Below are 10,887 nucleotides of genomic sequence, written 5' to 3'. Positions count from 1 at the left end.
ACTCGAAAAATTAGAATATCGTGCAAATGTTCATTTATGTCAGTAAGGCAACTCAAAAGGTGAAACCAATATATGAGATAGATGCATTACATGCAAAGTGAGATATGTCAAGCCTTACTTTGGTATAATTGTGATGATTATGGCGTACAACTTATGAAAACCCCAAATTCACAATCTCAGAAAATTAGAATAGTGTGAAATGGTTCAATATTCTAGGCTCAAAGTGTCCCACTCTAATCAGCTAATGAATCCATAACACCTGCAAAGGGTTCCTGAGCCTTTAAATGGTCTCTCAGGCTGGTTCAGTAGGAACAACAAGCATGGGAAAGACTGCTGACCTGACAGTTCTGCAGAAAACCATCATTGACACCCTCCATAAGGAGGGAAAGCCCCAAAAGGTAATTGCAAAAGAAGTTGGATGTTCCCAAAGTGCTGTATCAAAGCACATCAATAGAAGGTTAAGTGAAAGGGGAAAGTGTGGTAGAGAAAGGTGCACAAGCAGCAGGGATGACCGCAGCCTGGAGAGGATTGTCAGGAAAAGGCCATTCAAAAGTGTTGGGGACTTTCATAAGGAGTGGACTGAGACTGGAGTTAGTGCATCAAGAGCCACCACACACAGACGGATCCTGGACATGGGCTTCAAATGTCGTATTCCTCTTGTCAAGCCGCTCCTGAACAACAAACAACATCAGAAGCATCTTACCTGGGCTACAGAAAAAAAAGAACTGGTCTGTTGCCCAGTGGTCCAAAGTCCTCTTTTCCGATGAGAGCAGCTTTTGCATCTCATTTGGGAACCAAGGACCCAGAGTCTGGAGGAAGAATGGAGAGGCACACAATGCACGATGCTTGAAGTCCAGTGTGAAGTTTCCACAGTCTGTGTTGATTTGGGGAGCCATGTCATCTGCTGGTGTTGGTCCACTGTGCTTCATTAAGTCCAGGGTCAATGCAGCCGTCTACCAGGAGGTTTTGGAGCACTTCATGCTTCCTTCCGCAGGTGAGCTTTATGGGGATGCTGACTTCATTTTCCAGCAGGACTTGGCACCTGCCCACACTGCCAAAAGTACCAAAACCTGGTTCAATGACCATGGGATTACTGTGCTTGATTGGCCAGCAAACTCGCCTGACCTGAACCCCATAGAGAATCTATGGGGCATTGCCAAGAGAAAGATGAGGGACATGAGATCGAACAATGCAGCAGAGCTGAAGGCCGCTATTGAAGCATCCTGGTCTTCCATAACACCTCAGCAGTGCCATGGGCTGATAGCATCCATGCCACGCCGCATTGCGGCAGTCATTGCTACAAAAGGGGCCCAAACCAAGTACTGAGTACATATGCATGCTTATACTTTGCAGAGGTCTGATATTGTTCTATTTCCAATCCTTGTGTTATTGATGTCATGTAATATTCTAATTTTCTGAGATTGTGAATTTGGGGTTTTCATAAGCTGTACGCCATAATCATCACAATTATACCAAAGTAAGGCTTGACATATCTTGCTTTGCATGTAATGCATCTATCTCATATATTGGTTTCACCTTTTGAGTTGCCTTACTGACATAAATGAACATTTGCACGATATTTTAATTTTTTGAGTTTCACCTGTATACCAGTCTTGGGAGCAGACTTATAAGGGCATTTGCTTCTTTAAGTCAAGTCTGCTTAAAGATCAGCTGCAAAACCATTGCTATCTTTGCTTCCCTGGAAAAATGGAATTAATGTTTGTAGCAACTGGTTGTGGGAGCAACCAAGTCCCACAAAACCCCAATAAGGATTCTGAATAGATAGAGGATATTGCCTGTGTGACCACTGCCCAGGCATACTGTTATTTCTTAAATCCCACTCCAGATTCAGAAATACAGTATTGCTGAGTTGGTCCCATTTCTCAACCTATTCAAGGTCTGAATTGTTTGATGTGTGAAAGCATTCTGTGGTGCTGCCTAAAAAAGGACTTCATAAGAGGTGAGGGAGTCGGAGACATTAATAGGTAAGAAATTGACAAGGAATGTGAAAAAAGAGATTTCTTGTTTTATTGAAGCAAGTAAATGGATAACTGGACCCTTCCTTATAAGGCAGACGGGCAGGCAGAAAACTTGGGGAGAGAGGGGTTAAGGGAGGCAGCTGAACAGGATAAAAAGACAACAAGATAAAAAGACTATAAAAGAAAAGAGAACCACTCGTGCTCCATGTGACAGTCACTCTATAATAAAGCATCAGGAGTTTTATACATGGATTTTTTTTAAAAAAGAGAAACAACTTATAACCCATATGGTTCATACAAAGTTACTATATAAAGTTTTAATTGTTCATAATCAAAAAATCCTCTGAAGAAATGAGCGAATACCCCCTCCCCCCAATACAATGCTATCAGGAAAAAGAACTGATAATAGAGAAAATAGCAGTGTAAATTTATTTTGGGTGGGTGGCAGTGAGATGTTGAGGTGTACCTATTAACCCACAAAATAAAGTAGAAAAATATGTTTGTTAGATTTCTATCCTGACTTTCATTTTATTTTTTCCCACAACAGCAAGCTGGTAATGGCAAGATGAACTGAGAGACGTTACTGACCCAAAACCACCCAGTGAGCTTCTATAGCTAAGGGTGGACCAGAATCTGGGTCTTAGTCCAACACCTGAACCACTTACCTTGGCTGTTTCTGCCATATCTGACCAAAGAAACCCAATTTTATCACATGGCAGGTAGATGAGATTGCAAATAGGATGCAAAACATAGAAAAAAGGTTTGTAAGAAGTAAAGAGAAAAGTGGTGCTCTCAATAATGGAGAAATAGGAAAGGGAATTCAGAAAGAGCTATATTTATTTATATTTCAAATTTGTCACCATCCATCTCACTGTGGAATGACTATGAATATATATAGAAAAAAAATCTCTCTAGAGGGAAAATGGGACGCTAACAATATGGATTAAAAATGCTGAGTGAAAACAAATCATGATTAACATAGCAAAAGATGCTTCTCTTAATTTACTATATAACAAAACAAAGCTATCACAACAGAAGGAAATGCAAGCAAAGGAACAATAGCTTCAATGTGATTTAAACAACCACCTATTCAACTAGGTTGCCATTTTTGACATCTATTTATTGAATTTTGTAGTGGATAGCTGTACTTGTAGGGTAGAGATCTCAACTTGCAGAAGGCTTCTGGGTTTTGGGATAGTAACTTGGTAGTTCCTGCTAGGACCACCTATCTTCCAACAGGCAACTTTCTTGGCATCTTCTCCCTAACCCCAGTTTGTGAGACACATCAGTAGGGCTCTCACAACCTGTAAGTGGTGATTTTAAAGTCAAAATGCATGTTGTTGTTGTTGTTGTTGTTATTTCACTAGTGCAGCCTCCTCGCTATGTGGCACAAAAACTTGTTTTTGAAAGATTCAACCCTTCTTTCTTGATTGAGATAAATCAATCTTACAAGAGTTACAGTAAATATGACCAAACTTTATTAGAGAAAAAAAGGTAAAAGACAATCCCCCTTTAACAGTTAAAATATGAACTTTTAATAATGAAGGAAATAAAATACAGAACTGTTTAGAACAGATAGCAACTTAAAAGAAAATTTCAAAATAAAATGCAATCTTCCTAGCAGAGTGCAAGAGGGCACTGGTGTGAATAAATTAAAAGCTCTGAGCTCAGAAAAATCACAGAGCCAAAGGAAGTTCTAAGCAAAATTGCTATCTAAATATATAATCACAAATACAACATGAAATATACATGTTGTATAGTTGAAAGTACACAGCATTCCCTAATTTGTATGATAACAAATATTTTATTTTTATTGTAATAAGTAATAATTCTCATTACAATAAGAAATAATAGAAAAATAAAAGTCCTTGATTTAGCACCATACAGAAAAAAAGAAAAAAATTGAATAAAAATTCCTGGCTAGGCTGATAATGTATTTTTTTCTGAAATTACAATTTTCTGAAGCAAACATTCCTCTGCTTCATTGTCTGGGCTTTGAAGCTAAGCAGGGTTACCCTTGTTTAGTATTTGGATGGGATGCATTTCAACACTAGTCTTTCCCCTTGACCCACAATACTGCCCTTAACTCAACTGCAGCCTATGAGCAAAACTCTCTTAAAACTGTCATTAAGTACACCTATTTTGAAGTGGTATTTTACTTCCAGACACACTCCCACCACAACTGGAAGATGTGTAAAATGTATAATGCTTTGCTGTGTTTTTTGTTTGGAGGGGGGTCATCTGACCTGTTGTGGAAATGATTGGTGGTGTGTTTGGGGAGTGTTGGGAGGCAAACCCCTCCCCTCTCGTCTCTTAATAAACTTTGCTCTCTCCCTTAGCACTTTATTTCCTGAGTTGCTTCCATACCCTCTTGCTGCCCCACTTCTGGTTTTGATTCTTTTCTCCAGGTTTCCAACAAGGTAGAAGAGAGAACAGCAGAGCTCCATTAATTTGTTTGGGGAAGAAGATAAAGTTTATTGACACTATTCCTCTTTAACAGGCTTCTGAAGTCATCAGACCTCCACTGTGCTATTTAAGAGGAAAATGCTATTTTACTCTTCCACTGAATAGTATCTTGAAATGTATCTTTAACTTTAGATATAACCGGCCTGCTTTTCCCCATTACAGTGTCCAGAAACTGGGCTTTTTGTTGCTTATTTGTCAGTCTCTCTCTGTTTCAGACAGGTCCCTGCCTCCATGAAGTAAGAGACAGGTTGCCCCCAGTTAGTTCTCCTGCTCTACAGGACCTAGCCAATTATATAGTCTTGGCAGAGTCTGCCTCTTTTCTCTCTGGGGCTACCTCTGCCTGGTGTCTGCTTGTATCTTTGATTCACTTTTCCTTTTTTTTAACTGGGGAGATTCCCAATGGATATGAAAGGAAGGGCAGACACACCAACCTAAAGAAACCTAGGCAAGAATCCTGAAGACAGACCGTTACGATCCCTGCTGCAATGCCTGGTTGGAGAAGGCTTTCCCTGCTGGCTGGTGACCTGCTGAAAGGGAACAGTAGCAAAACTAGAGGAGAAACCCAATCATCTTCCTATAACAACTGGTACACTCACAAACAAGGACTGCCCCCTTTGGCAATGACTTAGAACATCTAAAATTGAAGCAGGATAGGGATTGGCAACAGAGACAGTAAATTTCAGCTATGCCAGGACAGGCTCAAGAGCAGTTTTGTCTAGTGGTTAAGGCATCAGGCTAGAAACCGGGAGACCGTGAGTTCTAGTCCCGCCTTAGGCATAAAGCCAGCTGGGTGGCCTTGGGCCAGTCATTCCCCCTCAGCCCTAGGAAGAAGGCAGTGGCAAACCACTTCTGAGAGACCTTGCCAAGAAAACTGCAGGGACTTGTCTAGGCAGTTGCCAGGAGTCAAAAACTGACTTGAAGGCACACACATACAGTGCAGACTCAAGGAGGGATGGAAAGCATTTTATTTCAATGGGAAGAAAGGACCTAAGCAAGAACATGCCATAAGAAAAACTAGGATTGTGGCAATTTTTTAATTATGTGGCTTTGCTACGCATTACCAATCCCAATTGTGTTAACAGTTTATAAGGAAACAATTTATAACACATTCCTTTTAGCTTCCTTTAGCAAAACTGTTTTTTCTCCACATGCATAGAAATATTATGTGATAATACTGACTTTCTCCTTCCATCCTCTCTTCGTCTTCACTAAAGTTTCTATGCCTTCAAGAATTCCTCACATCCCTATTTAGTCCACAAAGTTTTGGGATATCAACACCAACTCCCTCCAATAATCACTCAAACATTGGTCCAACAAACTTTTGTCTTTGTGTTTGTTAGATACTTTTCTCATACCTGAACCTGCTTCTAAAGGAAAGTAGAAAAATTGGTGCCTCCTGGGGGATTGGAATGGAGGGGTTTCCCCACAAAAAGATAGAACTTCTGAGAAAAATATTAAAATAACACAGGGTAAATTACCAAAGTTTTTTTTTTAATTTAATGGATAATTTGGAGCTTGTTGGAGACATAAAAATGGAGTTTCAAAAGAATATACTTATTTTTCTGAAAGACACAGATCTTTTTCAAGAATAGATATGATTAGAATTTCTAAGACTTTGGCTAATAATGTCTATAAAGTGGAGATATTACCAAAGGCATTTTCCGATCATAATCCAGTTACTTTACCTTTTAAAAGGAAAAACTGATCTTTTAGGTGGTGATTGAATGAGATGATATTACAAAAAGAAATGGTGGTGGAGGGTTGTAAAAAGAAATTAAAGGAATTTTTTTAGAATAATCTTAATAAAGGTACAGAAGTAAGGATGGTTTGGGATGCAAGTAAAGCTTTTGCAAGAGGACATTTTATACTACGCAATAGCGAATTTAAAAAAAGGCAAGAGAAAATGCAAATGATTTTAGATGAGATTAAAAAAGAAAGAAGAGTTTTAAAAAATCCATAGATGATAACTGTAATTCACCAAATTAAGCTTTTACAGAGGTAATTATCTATGTTAACAGTGAGAGAGACATGGAGATAAAGATGATCTATGTTAAACAAAGCAATTTTGAATTTGCAAATAAACCAGAGAGATGGTTGGCATACAAGCTGCAAAAAGAAAAAGAAAGTGATATTAAAGTTACAAGAAGAGAATACTGTAATAACAGATAACATGAATATGTGAATAGTGTTTCATCAGTATTATACTTTATACAAAGGTCAAGAAATTTCCTTGGAAAAAGTGGATGAATATTTGCAACAGAATTTACTGAAGATTACAATCAGACAAATTTTGAATGGACCTTATTCCATTCAAAAGGGAGCTGAGTGAAGCTATTAAAAAGACTAAAACGGGAAAGGTATCTGGTCCAGATAGGTTGCCGGTCTCTTACTATAAATGTTTTGAAGATGAGCTTTTACAACCTTTACAACAAACGATGAATATTATTTTGCAGAATGGAAAGATTCCTGATAGTTGGAAGGAGGCTAATATAACTTTAATACCTAAAGAGGGACAAGATTTGACTTTAACAAGAAACTATCGACCAATATCTTTATTGAATAATGATTACAAACTGTTTACCATGATTTTGGCTGAAAGGTTGAAAATTATTTTACAGGATTTTATTCATGAAGACCAATGCTGCTTTTTACCTAAAAGACAACTATGAGATAATATCAGAAATGTTTTGAATATTCTGGAATATTTGGAGCAACATAATGAAAAACAAGCTGCATTGATATTCTTAGATGCAGAGAAGGCCTTTGACAATTTGAACTGGCTTTTTTTGTTTAGAGTTCTGGAACATACAAATCTTGGAGATAATTTTATTAAATGGGTAAGGTCAATTTATATTTCTTAGAAAGCACAAATAAATGTTAATGGAGAACTAACAAAACCTTGTGAGATTCAAAAAGGGACAAGACAAGGAGCTCCACTGTCTCCACTTTTGTTCATTTTGATTCTTGAGGTACTGAGAGAAGATCAGAGAATTACGGGAGTTAAGATTAAAAAAAAAGATAAGGACGTTTGCAGGTGATTTGGTGTTAATTTTAGAAGACCCTCTAGAGGGAGTAGAAGCATGAATACAAAAATTAAAGGACTTTGGTATATTAGCAGGTTTCAAGATTAATAATCAGAAGACAAAGATATTAACCAAAAATATGAAATTAGAAGATCAAATAGAACTGATGGAGAAAACTGGTTTTAAGAATGAGAAAAAAATAAATACTTGGGTATTACTATGACAAATATGAATTATATGTTATTTCAAAATAATTATGTTAAGACATGGACTGAAATTAAGAAGGACATGTTAAGATGGGAGAAATTAAAATTGTCACTGTTGGGAAGAATTTCTGTGATAAAAATGTTTTGTCAAGAATGATGCTTTTGTTTCAGACAATACCTGTTTTGACAATGGATGTACCATTTAAACAATGGCAAAGAGACATATCTAAATTTATATGGAAAAAAACACAAGTTAAATATAAAGTATTACAAGATGCAAAGGAAAGAGGAGGATTGGGTTTACTAGATTTGAAATAGTATTTTGTTGCTTGTTGTTTGGTCTGGATGAAAGAATGGATGTTGCTGAGAAACAAGAGACTTTTAGAGTTAGAAGGTCATGACCAGAGTTTTGGATTGCATGGATATTTATGGTATGGTAAAGTTAAAATAAATGTGGACTTTAAAAATCATTTTATTATATGTGCCATATTGAGAATATCGAATAGATATAAACCCAGGTTGTGACCAAAAACACCTTTATGGATCTCAACTCAAGAAGCATATTATAGAAGAGAAATGGTAGACAAAGATATAATGGCTGACATACTGGGACTTATTGGAAACTATCAAGGAGAATTTAAGATCAAATCAAGAAAACAATTAATAGCAGAAGGATATAGTTGTCAATGGTTTTCCCATTTACAGTTATCTGAAAGATTTAAAATGGATAAAAAGAGTTATGGTATGGAGCAAAGTAAGTCAAATTTAAAATACAATTTTGTAGTGATGAACATGTAATTGCTAAAATGTACAAACTTCTGTTGAAATTTGAAACAGAAAGAACAGGTTAAAGAATGTGTAATAAAGTAGGTTAAGAATATTGGTTATAATATACAGATGGATCAGCGGGAAAATATGTGGTTAAAAGGGTTGAAATTTAGATTGTGTTGTGATCTGAAAGAGAATTTTTATAAAATGATCTATCATTGGTACATGACGCCAGAGAAATTATCTAGAATGTATAAAGGCATTTCAAATGTATGTTGGAAATGTGAAAAGCATGAACGGACATTTTATCAGGCTTGGTGAATATGTAAAAAGGCTAAAAAAAAAAATTGGATTCAAATATATACTTTGATACAGAGGTTTTTAAATATCAATATTCAATTGAAGCCGGAACTTTTCCTTTTAGGATTAATGGCTAAACAGTTAGAAAAAAGCCATGGAAGATTATTTCAATATATGATTATTGTGGCGATATTACTTTATGTACAGAGATGGAGAGATGCTACCCGCTACGGAGGAATGGTTGGTGAAATTGACAGATTTTGCTTAAATTTATAAATTGACTTCTTTGAAAAGAAAAAAGACACTATCTACATTTATTAGTGACTGGAAGCCTCTTATGGACTTTTTGTGTAAAAATGACAAAAAAATGACCTTGTGATTTATGGTTTTGATGATTAGACAGGATAGATTACAGAAAGAAGAAGAATGTGATGTAACTTTAGAGAGAGAGGTTAAAATATATTTGTGCTTATAACTGCTGTGAAGAATATCGGAAGCCACTTCTTTGTATCTTTTTTCTTTTCTATTTTTCTTCAACTGTTTTCTTTTCTTGCACTTTTTGTTTTTTCTTTGATTTCTTTCTTTCTCTTTTTTCTCTTTTATATTTGTTTGTTAGTTTTTATTTTCTTGTTTAAAAGTCTTAATAAAAATTATATATAAAAGGAAAGTAAAAAAAATCATTTGTATGCACCTGGAATATTGTTCCCGTAAGCCAACTTTGATTACAGCCCAGTTTTATTTTTGGACTGACATATTTTATTAAAAGGCATAAATTTTCGTGAGCTGCAGTTCTGATGAAGTGAATTGCAGCTCACCAAAGCTTATGCCTTTTAATAAAATGTGTTATTCAGAAAAGGTGATACCAGACTGATTTTTTTGCTACCATAGACTAACATGACTCTTCTCCTACAAGTTTTGGGCTGGTAAATCAAAGCATTCATTTAATAATTTGGCTACCAGAATAATTGCAATATGCTGCTACTGTGAAGTGCATGTTTATTAAAACTTCATTCAGCAGGAGCTTAAAAAGCAGTGCTAAGAACCTAAAGCAACAAGAAACAATGTAGTTCTCCCTAACATCAGTATAATACCACTAACAACCTATGCAATGCTACTTTTAAAAAGTATAATATTAGGGCTATACACATTTCAAAAATGATTCAGAAGAAGCACAGTGGACCACACACAGGCATAGCCTAAAAAAAATTGGGCTGTTTTAAAGAATTACAGGGAGGTGCTCAGACACAGTCCAAAGAACTTCTCATGAATCATTTCTGAAGTGTGCCTAATCCTAAAGAATACGGTTTAGATAGATGTCCATAGGAATCTGTGCAATTTTTTTTCCAAGTTAAGTGTGCACAGAATTGCAGCCTTCAGTTGCATTAAAAAATATCTGGACAGATTCAATAATGGTTTGATACTTATTGCAAATACAACATTGGAAAGGTGCTTTACAATATATTGTGAGATAATGACTCACGTTTCCTAAATTTCTGTTCTAGTTCCCTCTGTTAAAAGGATTCATGTTCCAAGATGCTTTAAAGTATTTTGCATATCACGTTTCTAATCTCCATAATTTTGGAGACAACAATTTATTTCATTTGCTATCTAATAACCTATCAGGAGATTCTCAGCATTGTTTAACTTCAACATTATGAAACACCTGTGCAATTAGAGAGACATGATTAAATACTTTAACTGAGTTTATGCTCATAATTGCATCTGGGGGTATTTGGTGGGGGGAGTACATATGACTACCATTCCCCCATTGAAAGAAGTGATTGCAGGCTATAATTTGAAGCAGAAAATGAACAGCTGGGGAAAGAGGCAACTCCTCTGCAAGGGGGAAAGAGCCACCAGGTGCTCTGGCTGGTAAAGAGAGAATTGCGAACCTCGACCCTTTATTTACTGTTGTTATCAGCCGCTGCAAACCATTAATAGAACATCTGAGAAGTTACCCAGGAAAGCAAAGCTGTGCAATGTGAACTATGCTAGGAGAAACCAGGGGCCAATGTCCATATAGGTACAAGTCAATGTCTAGGATATGCAGCAAGAAGTCAGTTTTCACAGATCTAGAATTGCACATTTTTTGTCTTTTGGAGAGCGGAACTCCCATTCTGCTCCTAGCTAACTGTTTCCATCCTA

At 36.4% G+C, this 10,887-nt stretch overlaps 1 protein-coding gene across 1 annotated transcript in view; it reads left to right on the top strand.

Annotated features, from left to right (window-relative positions):
* TNNT2 (troponin T2, cardiac type) overlaps positions 1-10,887 on the top strand; it is a 142,458-nt gene that overhangs the window by 7,630 nt on the left and 123,941 nt on the right. The gene's annotated exons all lie outside the window — the stretch shown is intronic.

This window comes from Python bivittatus, unplaced genomic scaffold, assembly GCF_059951505.1.
Source record: "Python bivittatus isolate LINGU-HERP-01145 unplaced genomic scaffold, Pbiv_v1 ctg000700_np1212, whole genome shotgun sequence".
Taxonomy (NCBI): domain Eukaryota; kingdom Metazoa; phylum Chordata; class Lepidosauria; order Squamata; family Pythonidae; genus Python; species Python bivittatus.
Note: the sequence above shows the minus strand (reverse complement) of the source record. Positions and strands in the feature narration are given on the sequence as shown.